A 13,232-nucleotide genomic window follows, 5' to 3' on the forward strand; every position below is an offset into this window, starting at 1 on the left:
AAATATTCACACTCAAAACCATAGTTACCAACCATAGTTGCCAAAGTTGACCCTTTGTTCCATGAGTCTCTACGGACCTCTACTGGGCCATAAGCTATATTACAGTTTCACTGCACAGCCATAACAATGTCCTTGCATAAGATGACTGGCTATTAAAAAGTTTCACATTTCACAAGCGGCATGCGCCAAAACAGTAGAGTTTTCGGTGATGATGCAGTTCAGTCAAAGAGAGAATAAAACACTTGAGAAAAGTACCTGTATAGGTCATTGGCTGAGCGGGGGAGGGGCTTCTGGGGCTAGACCCACAAACTCCTAACCTTATCCCGCAAACGGCCAAACTGCCATATTCAGGCTTCATAGCAGTAGATATCACCTTCCCCAAAAACTGTTTTGGTTCTGAGATTACTATCCCTATCTTGCATTAGTCGTCCCAGATACACAGCCTAATGCACAGTCCACACTCTTGATTGGCACTAACACCTTGATTTAGTGTATAGGGATTACTCTGGTACAAACACAGATCTTCAAGCACTCCCAGATCTTCAAACACTCTAATCATCCCAGCAAAGAGTGTCATTGCTGAAATACATGCCTTGCAGGAAGTTGTCCAGAATAAGCGAAGCCCAACAGATGCAGCACACCAGAGTAGTTTCCCAAAGTCTTCTGAAAGTGTAAAACTGAAACTTTGATGGCTCTCCAATTCCAGGTGAATGGAGAGAGAGAATAGAGAATAAACTATGCGCAATGCAAGAAATGTTTGCTCTACATGACTCAGACTTTGGTCGAACAGACAAAGTTAAGCACCAAATTAAATTGAGTGACAAGACCCCCTTTAAGCATAGACCTTGACCCGTACGTCCCCAAAGATTTTGATGCAATGCGGTGGCACCTACAAGAGCCAAGTGAGGCAGAGATAATCCGGGAGTCAGAGTCACCGTTCTCTTCACCTATAGTGGTGGTTAGAAAGAAGAATGGAGACATAAGACTCCGTATCGACTACAGGAAGTTAAACCTGTAGACTATCAAGGACTCCTACGCACTGCCTAATCTGGAGGAGACTTTGGCCGAATCCAAATTCTCTATCTTACCCCTACCCCTTACACTTTCCCCTTAGTTTACCCCTAACCCTTGTTCTTTGAAACTGAGGGGTAAGGGCTACATAGCCCTATGAAATAAGACACCACATGGTTACAGTTACATATATCGATTTCTCCAAAGCAAGTAGTGTTATGCAATGGCTCGCTTCTATTAGCTAAACTAAGAATCTGGGAAGGGACTTCAGTGACAACCGGTAAACTTCACAAAATTATCATAAATTTATTACGTACATCTAAAAACACACAGCAGAGATTGCAGGTTTGGTGCCCTAATTCACAGCATGCTTAAATAAACCACATACAACGCGGTGAAATAGGCACTGCAAATATACACATCAACGTGTTAACACGATACACTAAGTGAGCACACACACACAACACTGGCAACACAATGCCCTAAGTGGGCACACACACTCAAAACCGCAGTGAGGTTTCACGGCAATCGATCACAGGTCTAAGCATAGCTGCATATACATGTATTACATCTGCTCAGGACCCTGACCATACATCTGCAATTAAAACCGACAATAATATAAAAGCTAAAAGATACAAATAACAACAGGGATAGCAATTTGACCAGTCCGTATTACCCGTCACGCTGTTCGCACAGCTTCGTGATACCACAAACACCCATGCCCTCTGCCCTGCCAACATGCCCCTTTTAAGGGTTGTGTCCTTCATTGGCGTTGATTGTCTATTGGAGGAGGCGGAGGCTCGGCAGTAGGTGTGCGCGAAACTAGATGGGCTCGGCAGCCTCCAGCTGCATGTAGGCGTGGGGTCGGTAGCCGCCGGCTGCGTGTAGACGGGGTGTCGTCAGCCCCGGCTGCGTGTAGGCGTGGGGTCGGAAGCCTCCTGCTGCATGTAGGCGTGGGGTCGGCAGCCTCCTTGCATGCTTTTCGACCAACCGAGTTGACTTGAAGGGCAAATCCTGTCTCTGAGGTGTCCTCCTTGAACAGCATGCTCCAGCAGCGTCTGAGAATGTTCATCCCCAAGAGACCTGGAGTCTGTAGGAGACAATGATGGGTAACACTTTATTTTGATGGGCCGTCTGTTGACACGCTATAGGTTATCAGTAACTACTCAGTAGCATGTCAACAATGTATCCGTTTACATTCAACAGTTTCAACAGATATGTATTTATGCATTCAACTAACTGTCTGTAGATTATCAGGTGCATTTCAAGTGTTGTACAGATTGTACTGAAAGTGTCTGCTGACTTTCAAAGCTTGTTTTCAACAGGTCATTTACCAATATTCAACTAACTGTCTGTAGATTGTGTGTTGCATTTTGATAGTCCATTTGTTGGCACACCATAAGCTGTAAGTAGCTACTCAGTGGCATGTCAACAATGTATCAGTTGACATTGAACAGTTTCGACAGACAAATACCATGCATTCAACTAACTGTCTGTTGACAATCTCAACTAAAGATAATGTGCTTCTCTTCGTGATTATTTACAAGCTTAATAGGCGTTCTCCACTAAATGTTTGTAAAAGTGTTTTATGACCATCCAATTAAAGTAAAAAACCGTTAGGTGTAGTAGAATGCCTATAAACTATCAACAGAACTCATATTAACCATATAAGCTATTTTATTTTTTACAACTTTTGGTCAGGTGCTCAATACCTGAACAAAAATAAAACATAAATACAATCGTCACACTGGCAACGTTTCTATTTTGTACAGTTACAGTAACACATTTACACAGTGCCGCTGCTAGCCATTTTGGTCCCCTAAGCATAATTCCTTTAGGATGCCCCCCCCCCCCCGAAAAAAACTGCTTGTTTTTCCCAGTTTAACTTTTTATTATCAAACATATAACTCAATAGCAATAGCCTAACACAACAGCAACATCACGATGTAACACCTATTAGTGGTGGTTCTCTGCTGTGTATCTGTCCCTAAACAGCTGGTTGAGGGTGGTTGATCAGGGCTTGGCAGGGACGGACTGGGAGTAAAAATAGGCCCTGAACTTTGATCCAGACCGGCACACCAGAACCGGCCCCCGTATACGCAACCACAGCTGCCCTGCCAATGCATCCACATTCTGTGTTTTATGTGATGCTAGTTATGGAGTTCCCGACTTAAGGCGAGCGCGCAACACGCGCTAGCGAAATATTTTGCCTTTATTTGAGCGCAAAATTGTTTTTTGAGCTTCATGTAAAATAAACAGCCGTTTTTCAATTGGTAAAACCTTGTCTAGTGAAGGTGATGTCTTTATGTCTCCTACTTTTTCATCCCCACCCTTACGTTTCTTAGCCTGGTTTTCCAAATGAGAAACATTTAAAACTGAAAGCATGCAGCCAAGGACCTCAATTCATGTACCCTTCGTTCTTTCATTTTTCCGTTTCAAAAACAAATCGGAAAAAACGAAAAAACGTTTTTTCTGTTTTAAAACCGGAACAGAAAAATTGGGAAAAAGAACAACAGAAATCAGTAGTTATGTAGCGTTTTTTGTGTTTCAAAACCAAAACTGAAAAACTGGAAAATTAAGTTTCATTATTGTAATATTTTGATCGTGGAATTCTGGTGGAAATGTGGAGGTGCAGACGCATCTAGTGCACAGTTCAAGATGGCTGCAAGGCTTCATTGTTTTTCGGGGGATTTCCTGCATGTACAGGCACAGGTAAAACCCTTAAAATCCCTATGTTCTCCTTTGTTAAGAGAAACAATATTACTTTTGCTTTGCATAGTATAGTACTCACCTGTACACCTCATCATAAATAATAAATGTATTTTTAATGGGCATGGTTACATTTGCCACAATTCTGGCCACGTGGGTGGCCCCAAACATGCACATTTTTTCATTTTGGTCCATGTGTTTCATATGGCCCATGTATTCGGCATGTTAGGGGATGGGATTTAGATTACGACATCCTTTTTAAATAGAAGAGGAATATGCTTAACGCTGATTCGTCGGTCCTTCAGTACATGCATATGTAATGACTTAATTTAAATAACAAAAATAAATATCAATAAGCCAAAGTTAGGCTGCTTACATGTCGTTTTCAGCAGCATGTAGTCGTGAATAGGATAGGACTGGTAATTTTTGCGGAAAAAATTCCACGCGTTGCATCTATGGGGAAAACCATACTTGAAGTGAATTTATATGCCTTCATTTTCTGTTTTCCCTTTCCCCTTTTGGTTTTGAAACAGAACAACCGCTACAGAACTAGTGATTTCTGTTGTTCTTTTTCCCTGTTTTTCCGTTCTGGTTTTAAAACTGAAAAACCCCAAAACACGTTTGATTTTCGGTTTTTCTGATTTGGTTTTGAAACTGAAAAATGAAAGAACGAAGGGTACCCGGATTGACCTCTCCACCTTTATTAGTCATTTAAAAACGATTTGATAAATTGAATATAAAAGTATCATAGAATGTAAAGTAACAGCTAGCTGGCGTCAGTTACTTGTAAAATACATAGATAATGTTTCACAATAAAATCTAAATTTAGCTTGCACCTAACATATTTGAGTGTGCGAACATTAGCAATAACGTCAGCTAGTTCGAGGTGTATGCATAGGCTAACCATTAAATTAGCAGCACATTTGTCACGGCCACAGCCGTGCCCCCCCTATGTGTTTCCCTCTCATTGACATCACCTGTGTCTCGTTCAGTTCTCGTTAGTTTCATTGTGTCCACCTGTGTCTTGTTTGTTTCTGTGTATTTAGGTTCCTGTTTTGTGTCCTGTCTTGGTCTTGGCATTACCCTTTATCCCTGCGTGTACCCTGTCTGTTTCTCATTTTGTGCATTAAACCCTTTTTGTTCGCAACTCCTGCCGACTCTCCTGCGTTTGGGTCCTACCCCTCCACACACCGTGACAGAATGCCAAGACCACAAAAGGACCCAGCGGAGAGTACTCCGAACCCTTTCATAGGGACCCGCCTTGCCTTCGGTGGACCCCGAAGCCTGCAGCGGAAGGCCTACTGCAAGACCGGGCTTCTACCCCTGCTCCAGCGCCAGCCCGATCCCCGACTCCAGCCTCGGTCCTGCCCTGGGCCCCTGCCTCGATCCTGCCCTGTGCCCCTGCCTCATCCTGAGGTGCCGCCCTGCGCCCGGACGAAGAAGGTTGCGCCGCCCAGCACCCAGACCACCGAGGCTGTTCCTGCCGGGGAGTCTTGGCCGCCTGCCGCCGGTACTCAGCCCCGTTCCTGCCCTGTACCCCCGCGTCGTTCCTGCCCTGTGCCCCCGCCTCCTTCCTGCCCTGTGCCCCAGCCCCGTTCCTGCCCTGTACCTTCGCCTCGTTCCTGCCCTGTACCCCCGCCTCGTTCCTGCCCTGTACCCCCGCCTCGTTCCTGCCCTGTACCCCCGCCTCGTTCCTGCCCTGTGCCCCCGCCTCGTTCCTGCCCTGTGCCCCAGCCTCGTTCCTGCCCTGTGCCCCAGCCTCGGTCCTGCCCTGTGCCCCAGCCTCGGTCTTGCCCTGGGGTCTGGCCACCTCCTCCTCCCCGACCCTCTGCCCTGCTCCGGGCCGCCCCCCGGGCCTGCCCCGACCCTCTGCCCTGCCTCCGGGCCGCCCCCCCGGACCTGCCCCAACCCCCTGCCCTGCCTCCGGGTCCCCCTGCCCTGCCTTGTGGGACGTCGGGTGACGTCCCTTGAGAGGGCGGTACTGTCACAGCCGTGCCCCCCCTGTTGTTTTTGGTTTTGCCCTGTCCTAGTGTTTCCCTCTCATTGTCGTCACCTGTGTCTTGTTTGTTTCTGTGTATTTAGGTTCCTGTTTTGTGTCCTGTCTTGGTCTTGGCATTACCCTTTATCCCTGCGTGTACCCTGTCTGTTTCTCATTTTGTGCATTAAACCCTTTTTGTTCGCAACTCCTGCCGACTCTCCTGCGTTTGGGTCCTACCCCTCCACACACCGTGACAGAATGCCAAGACCACAAAAGGACCCAGCGGAGAGTACTCCGAACCCTTTCATAGGGACCCGCCTTGCCTTCGGTGGACCCCGAAGCCTGCAGCGGAAGGCCTACTGCAAGACCGGGCTTCTACCCCTGCTCCAGCGCCAGCCCGATCCCGACTCCAGCCTCGGTCCTGCCCTGGGCCCCTGCCTCGATCCTGCCCTGTGCCCCTGCCTCATCCTGAGGTGCCGCCCTGCGCCCGGCTGAAGAAGGTTGCGCCGCCCAGCACCCAGACCACCGAGGCTGTTCCTGCCGGGGAGTCTTGGCCGCCTGCCGCCGGTACTCAGCCCCGTTCCTGCCCTGTACCCCCGCGTCGTTCCTGCCCTGTGCCCCCGCCTCCTTCCTGCCCTGTGCCCCAGCCCCGTTCCTGCCCTGTACCTTCGCCTCGTTCCTGCCCTGTACCCCCGCCTCGTTCCTGCCCTGTGCCCCAGCCTCGTTCCTGCCCTGTGCCCCAGCCTCGGTCCTGCCCTGTGCCCCAGCCTCGGTCTTGCCCTGGGGTCTGGCCACCTCCTCCTCCCCGACCCTCTGCCCTGCTCCGGGCCGCCCCCGGGCCTGCCCCGACCCTCTGCCCTGCCTCCGGGCCGCCCCCCCGGACCTGCCCCAACCCCCTGCCCTGCCTCCGGGTCCCCCTGCCCTGCCTTGTGGGACGTCGGGTGACGTCCCTTGAGAGGGCGGTACTGTCACAGCCGTGCCCCCCCTGTTGTTTTTGGTTTTGCCCTGTCCTAGTGTTTCCCTCTCATTGTCGTCACCTGTGTCTTGTTTGTTTCTGTGTATTTAGGTTCCTGTTTTGTGTCCTGTCTTGGTCTTGGCATTACCCTTTATCCCTGCGTGTACCCTGTCTGTTTCTCATTTTGTGCATTAAACCCTTTTTGTTCGCAACTCCTGCCGACTCTCCTGCGTTTGGGTCCTACCCCTCCACACACCGTGACAGAATGCCAAGACCACAAAAGGACCCAGCGGAGAGTACTCCGAACCCTTTCATAGGGACCCGCCTTGCCTTCGGTGGACCCCAAAGCCTGCAGCGGAAGGCCTACTGCAAGACCGGGCTTCTACCCCTGCTCCAGCGCCAGCCCGATCCCCGACTCCAGCCTCGGTCCTGCCCTGGGCCCCTGCCTCGATCCTGCCCTGTGCCCCTGCCTCATCCTGAGGTGCCGCCCTGCGCCCGGACGAAGAAGGTTGCGCCGCCCAGCACCCAGACCACCGAGGCTGTTCCTGCCGGGGAGTCTTGGCCGCCTGCCGCCGGTACTCAGCCCCGTTCCTGCCCTGTACCCCCGCGTCGTTCCTGCCCTGTGCCCCCGCCTCCTTCCTGCCCTGTGCCCCAGCCCCGTTCCTGCCCTGTACCTTCGCCTCGTTCCTGCCCTGTACCCCCGCCTCGTTCCTGCCCTGTGCCCCAGCCTCGTTCCTGCCCTGTGCCCCAGCCTCGGTCCTGCCCTGTGCCCCAGCCTCGGTCTTGCCCTGGGGTCTGGCCACCTCCTCCTCCCCGACCCTCTGCCCTGCCTCCGGGCCGCCCCCCCGGACCTGCCCCAACCCCCTGCCCTGCCTCCGGGTCCCCCTGCCCTGCCTTGTGGGACGTCGGGTGACGTCCCTTGAGAGGGCGGTACTGTCACAGCCGTGCCCCCCCTGTTTTTGGTTTTGCCCTGTCCTAGTGTTTCCCTCTCATTGTCGTCACCTGTGTCTTGTTTGTTTCTGTGTATTTAGGTTCCTGTTTTGTGTCCTGTCTTGGTCTTGGCATTACCCTTTATCCCTGCGTGTACCCTGTCTGTTTCTCATTTTGTGCATTAAACCCTTTTTGTTCGCAACTCCTGCCGACTCTCCTGCGTTTGGGTCCTACCCCTCCACACACCGTGACAGAATGCCAAGACCACAAAAAGACCCAGCGGAGAGTACTCCGAACCCTTTCATAGGGACCCGCCTTGCCTTCGGTGGACCCCGAAGCCTGCAGCGGAAGGCCTACTGCAAGACCGGGCTTCTACCCCTGCTCCAGCGCCAGCCCGAACCCCGACTCCAGCCTCGGTCCTGCCCTGGGCCCCTGCCTCGATCCTGCCCTGTGCCCCTGCCTCATCCTGAGGTGCCGCCCTGCGCCCGGACGAAGAAGGTTGCGCCGCCCAGCACCCAGACCACCGAGGCTGTTCCTGCCGGGGAGTCTTGGCCGCCTGCCGCCGGTACTCAGCCCCGTTCCTGCCCTGTACCCCCGTGTCGTTCCTGCCCTGTGCCCCCGCCTCCTTCCTGCCCTGTGCCCCAGCCCCGTTCCTGCCCTGTACCTTCGCCTCGTTCCTGCCCTGTACCCCCGCCTCGTTCCTGCCCTGTACCCCCGCCTCGTTCCTGCCCTGTGCCCCAGCCTCGTTCCTGCCCTGTGCCCCAGCCTCGGTCCTGCCCTGTGCCCCAGCCTCGGTCTTGCCCTGGGGTCTGGCCACCTCCTCCTCCCCGACCCTCTGCCCTGCCTCCGGGCCGCCCCCCCGGACCTGCCCCAACCCCCTGCCCTGCCTCCGGGTCCCCCTGCCCTGCCTTGTGGGACGTCGGGTGAAGTCCCTTGAGAGGGCGGTACTGTCACAGCCGTGCCCCCCCTGTTGTTTTTGGTTTTGCCCTGTCCTAGTGTTTCCCTCTCATTGTCGTCACCTGTGTCTTGTTTGTTTCTGTGTATTTAGGTTCCTGTTTTGTGTCCTGTCTTGGTTTTGGCATTACCCTTTGTCCCTGCGTGTACCCTGTCTGTTTCCCGTTTTGTGCATTAAACCCTTTTTGTTCGCAACTCCTGCCGACTCTCATGCGTTTGGGTCCTACCCCTCCACATACTGTGACAACATTTCCCTTATTTAACAATGATTAAACATGGACTGACCTGAAAATAATGCAAGGGCATCATCTCTTTCTCTTTCTTATTTCTGCCCCTGACTCCTGTTGTCTTTTTGAGGTCATTTTCGAAAAGTTGACCTAGCCTACAGTCAAAGTTCGTCAGGCCACTGAGATAGGAAAGGGCACCCATGGAGAGCTTGGGAAGTTGAATGTGTCTTTGTTTGGGAGGGGGGCACCATCATAACTTTTTTGAGCAATAAATATATCTCTTGTTCTGCCTGTTTTGTCTAATATTTCGATACTGAAATAATATCGGCATTATAATTATTCTAACTATGATTATTCAGTTGGCAATTTTTTGGTGCCCCCTCAGGACTTGGTGCCCTAAGCACAGCGCATGGTGCGCGTTATGGGAGCGGCGGTACTGCATTTACAGAATAACAGAACATACTGCTGAGGCTAACATCAATTGTATCAACTGTAAGAAACACTACATCACCCCCTAAGCTTGTTCATGAACTTGAAGCTTGTTACAAGAATTGAGTATTTTACAGTAAAGGGGACGGTTTTTTACTTTGATTGGATGGTCCTAAAACTCGTCTACAAACATTTATTCGAGAATGCCTACTAATAATTTGTAAATAATCAAGAAAAGAAGCACATTATCTTTAGTTGAGAATCAATACATTATCAACAGATAGTAAACATATAAATTAACTGACAATTATTTAAATTTGGGTAAAAAAACCTTGAAAGTCAGCAGACAAATTGTAAAGTCTGTAGATCAACCCTTGAAAAGCATCTGATAGTCAACAGACAGTTAGTTGAATGTATGGTACTTGTCTGTTGAAACTGTGTTGAATGTCAACTGATACATTGTAGACATGATACTGAGTAGCTGCTCACAGCTTATAGTGTGCCAACAAATGGACTATCAAAATGCAACACACGGACTATCAAAATGCAACACACAATCTACAGATAGTTAGTTGAATATTGGTTAATGAACTGTTGAAAACAAGATTTGAAAGTCAGCATATACTTTCAGTAAAATCTGTAGATCAGCACTTGAAATGAACCTGACAGTCTACAGACAGTTAGTTGAATGCACAACTACATATCTGTTGAAACCGTTTTGTTGAATGTGAACAGATACATTGTGGACATGCTACTGAGTAGTTACTGATAACCTGTAGTGTGTCAACAGACGGACCATCGAAATAAAGTGTTACCATCACTTGTCCTACCAGGCAGAATAACGATCTGCCGATTGTGGTAAAAAATGAATAATGTCATGACATCATCCTTCCAGCAAGGACAGTAGTGGCAGAGGTGCATGCTGTACAAAGTGTTGAGCTGAAGAAGCACTGTGTCTACAGACAATTCTCCAGACCACCTGAAAGAGACAGTTGAAACCTCTAGCCTGTGTTTCAATTTTGAAGGTTCTCACCTTTTGGCTGAATGGAGAGAACGAATTACGCAAAAGCTCAACTCAATGCCTGAAGTATTTGCTCATCACGAACTCAATTTTGGTCATACAAGCAAAGTAAAGCACCACATCAAGCTTCACGATGAGACTCCAATCAAGCAAAGAGCGAGACCAATTCACCCACAAGATATAGATGCAGTCCGCAAGCATTTACAAGAGCTGTTGAGCTCAGGAGTTGTGCGTGAATCAGAGTCTCCATTCATATCTCCTATTGTAGTTGTGAAAAAAGAAAAATTGTGATGTTAGACTCTGTATTGATTATCGCAAGCTGAATTTGCACACAATAAAGGATGCATATGCACTCCCAAACTTGGAAGAGACTTTTTCTGATCTAACTGGATCCAAGTGGTTCTCTGTGCTTGATTTGAAGTCAGGATACTATCAAATTGAAATGGAGGAATCTGACAAACAGAAGATGGTATTTGTGTCCGTTAGGGTCGTATCCCACAAGGAATCACAAGTACTTTCCAATGCCTAATAAAGCGTTGCATGACTGACATACACCTAAAAGAGGTTCTTGTTTTTATTGACGACTTGATAATTTTCCCAGTCACTTGAAGAACATGAAAGTAGACTACTTAAAGTACTCAACCGTCTAAAAGAATACGGCCTGAAACTATCGCCAGAAAATGTAGGTTTTTACAAACCTCAGTGCGGTACCTGGGCCATGTTGTATCCGAACATGGGGTTGAAACTGACCCTGAAAAAATCGAAACACTAAAATCTTGGCCTTATCCAAAAACTCTAAAAGAATTGCGGTCATTTTTGGGGTTCTCAGGGTATTACCGTAGATTCATCCAAGACTACTCAAGTATAGTCAGACCTCTAAATGACCTTACTGTGGGGTATCCTCCACTGCAAAAGGCAAATCAAAAGAAAGTGGAAAAAAGTGACTATCATAATCCCAAGGAGCCATTTGGAAACAGATGGACACCAAAATGTAAGCAGGCATTTGAAACTATTATCCAAAAGCTCACTTCGGACCCTGTGTTGGGTTTCGCCAACCCCAAGCTCCCTTACATCCTACAGACGGATGCAAGCACTACTGGTTTAGGTGCTGCCCTTTATCAGGAACAAGATGGGCAGAAGAGGGCAATAGCATTTGCTAGCAGAGGGCTGTCCCACAGTGAGTCTAGGTATCCTGCCCATAAATTCAATCTTGACTTCTGCAAAACTGGATGCCAAAAGTTACAGGTGATTGTCATCCCTTTCCACATGTTCATTCAAGCTGGTGTATCGCACAGGAAAACAAAACCAGGATGAAGATGCTCTGTCAAGACTTCCCATGACCAACTTTCAAAGGATTACATGTCCTCAAAGGAGAAAGAGCGAATTCATCAGTTTACTCTCCATCATTTAAAAGACGTCCATAAAGATGTGGTCAAAGCCATCTGTGATCGACACATTGTCCGTTCCTCTAATCTTGAAGATGAGCACTCTCCAATTTTATTGGTTGAGCTAAAGGACGGAGTTCTTTATAGAAGAAGGCAGGAAGGAGCCAACACTTCTTTCCAATTAGTGCTTCCAGATGTGTTGAGAGCAGTTGTATTCCAAAGTTTACATGATGATATGTGCCACATGGGCATTGACCGTACATCGGATCTTATTCGATCAAGGTTCTATTGGCCCAAGATGTCGACGTTTGTTGAGGAAAAGATCAGGACTTGTAACCTCTGTGTGTGACGTAAAACCCTTCCAGAGAAGGCTGCTCCGTTTGTTAACATTAAGACCAGCAGGCCTTTAGAACTTGTCTACATGGTCTTTCTTCCTCTGGAACACCAAGGATATATTGGTGATTACAGATCACTTTACTAAGTATGCATTGGCTATACCGACTCCAAATCATATGGCTCCAACTGTAGGAAAATCTTTTTGGGACCATTTAATTGTGCACTATGGCTTCCCAGAGCGCCTTCATAGTGATCAGGGTCCTGATTTTGAATCACGGACAAAGAGCTATATGATTTTGCTGGGACCCAAAAAGTGAGAACGATACCATACCATCCACGAGGTAACCCGGTGGAACGTTTCAACAGAACCCTTTTGCAGATGTTAGGTACTCCAAACACAAATGACAAAACTCACTGGCATAACTTTGTTAAACCGTTAGTACATGCATATAACTGCACGAAAAATGATGTCATTGGTTATACTCCATATGAACTCATGTTAGGGAGACAACCTAGACTACTAGTTGACATGGCTTTCAATCTACCTGTAACTAACCAGAAGAAGTCACATTCCCAGTATGTACAAGATCTGAAGAGTCACCTAGAAAAGAGTTATAGGATTGCCAATCAAAATGCACTCAAGAAGTGTGAACAAAATAAGATCAGATTTGATAGGTGAGTCACGGAGTCAACACTAAACGTCGGTGATCGGGTTTTGGTAAAAAAAAATAACTTACAGGTAAACACAAATTAGCGGATAAATGGGAATCCAGTGTGCATGTTGTCGTAAGCCGTGCAGCTGACCTCCCTGTTTATGAGCTCACGGAGGCTGTGACATCAAAAATCAGCTTAAGTGAGGACTGCTGTATACCAACACGCACCAGGGTGAGCTACAACAACGACAAACCCTGGTTTACAGCTAAACTCAGAAGGCTGAGGCTGGACAAAGAGGCTGAGTTTAAGAGTGGGGACAAGGACAGATTCAAGGAGTCGAAGAACAGGTTTAGCAAGGCGGTGAGAGAGGCTAAACGACTGTACTCAGAGAGGCTGAAGCCCCAGTTCTCTGCTAACGACTCTGCTTCTGTCTGGAGAGGGCTCAGGCAGATTACCAACTTCAAGCCCAGAGCCCCCCACTCCACTAACGACTATCGTCTGGCCGACAACCTGAACGAGTTCTATTGTCATTTTGAAATACAATTGGACTGCCCTGAACTATCCCCCCCCCCCCCCCCCCCCCGCAGTGACGACACTTTCCATTCAGGAGATTGAAGTTAACAGACTTTTCAAGAGGCAGAAC

This window comes from Hypomesus transpacificus, unplaced genomic scaffold (assembly GCF_021917145.1).
Source record: "Hypomesus transpacificus isolate Combined female unplaced genomic scaffold, fHypTra1 scaffold_55, whole genome shotgun sequence".
In the NCBI taxonomy this organism is placed as follows: domain Eukaryota; kingdom Metazoa; phylum Chordata; class Actinopteri; order Osmeriformes; family Osmeridae; genus Hypomesus; species Hypomesus transpacificus.